Source organism: Rhea americana, unplaced genomic scaffold (assembly GCF_003343005.1).
Source record: "Rhea americana isolate MKP2758 unplaced genomic scaffold, rheAme1 scaffold_101, whole genome shotgun sequence".
Lineage (NCBI taxonomy): Eukaryota > Metazoa > Chordata > Aves > Rheiformes > Rheidae > Rhea > Rhea americana.
The window spans coordinates 521,879-523,148 of NW_028185051.1; the positions used below are offsets into that span (position 1 = coordinate 521,879).

The following is a 1,270-nucleotide window of genomic DNA, read 5'->3' on the forward strand; positions in this document are numbered from 1 at the left end:
CAGCCGCCGCCGCCGGCGTGTGTGTGTGTTTGGGGGGGGGCATCCGCGACAGGCGGTGCGGCAGGGAAAGGCGATGTCTCCCGCGACCGTCTGCCGGGCACCCGTGCCCCGCTCACCTGTCCTTAAGCGCCGCTGGGAGTTGCTGCGTTTAACTGTGAATGTCTCAGTTTACTAACGAAGTTTGTGACCTGGGCGTTGGAAGAGGCTCCTGAAGGTCACTGGCCAATGGCTTYGTTTTTTTATTTTTTATTTTTTTTAATCCTGCCGTTGTGTATAGGCACAAATCTGATCTGTTAACTGTATTTTAACTCTTCGGTTTTTCAAAACTTGCTGACATCTAACTGTAAAATATGTATTGATTTTCATGTAAGCCTAAACCRTCACAGCTCTTCTGGATGAGAAGTCACTATCCACCCATCTTTTCATGGCAAAGTCCAAAGGAAGTGTCTTAAGCATCTTGAGAACTGAATAAACCAAACTGTTCTCTTTCAAATGAAATTTTGTTAGATCTTGTTTTCTTCTGTGGTACGTTTTGTTTTGTTTTCCTATACTTATCAGAAAAAAAAGACTTACAGCCAAAAATCTACTTAGATTTTACTTAAGCAGATCAGGTTTTAATGCCATGAGAATGCTTTAGGATATGAATTTCATAGAATACTTACAGCATCTAAATGCTGTTGGTAGTTTGATTGCTCCTTGTTGTCTAAGTGGATTCACACATAAATACTTCCCTTACAAATTAAGAAGTTTGTTGTGTTCTGTTAGCAAAATACTTAACGGAGTCTAAACGGTCTGGACAAATGGCAACAATCTTGACCTGGCAGAGAGCTATTAGGATACTTCCTAGCTAATGCATTGATTTAAGGCAAATGAATACAGTTGAATAGTCCAATGATTGAGATGCTCATGTGAGATGAGGGAAATAGAGTTCAGATTCTTGTTCTGCCTGCTTCAGGGCAATGTTTATATTGGATTGTGAGTTATTTTTCTGACAGTATATTGCACATTTGCCACTTTGTTAGACAAATAGAAGGATTGCCTTTCTTAAGTTTGCTGGAGCAAGGGTATCTATATCTCAGATGAATGGTCCGTTCTGCAAGCTAGTGTTTTTTTTTCTCTCTCTGCTATGAGGTACTGCATACATCTTGGTTAAAACAGAATGTTTTGAAATACTGTGGCATTAAAAAAAAGAAAAAAGAAATAAAGAAAGAAAAGTACAATGCCTTCAGGGCTACGCTGCTTTTTTTTTTTTTTTTTTTTTTTTTTTTTC

General features: G+C 39.2%; 1 protein-coding gene across 2 annotated transcripts in view; it reads left to right on the top strand.

The window, feature by feature from the left end:
• Nucleotides 1-284: 284 nt before the first annotated feature.
• DOP1B (DOP1 leucine zipper like protein B) overlaps nucleotides 285-1,270 on the top strand; it is a 50,931-nt gene continuing 49,945 nt past the window's right edge. Inside the window, exon 1 of one of the 2 annotated variants that reach the window (XM_085304673.1) lies at nucleotides 285-525. The gene's annotated coding sequence lies outside the window, so the exon portion shown is untranslated. The remainder of the gene's footprint in view (nucleotides 526-1,270) is intronic. The other variant, XM_085304662.1, reaches the window with a different exon arrangement.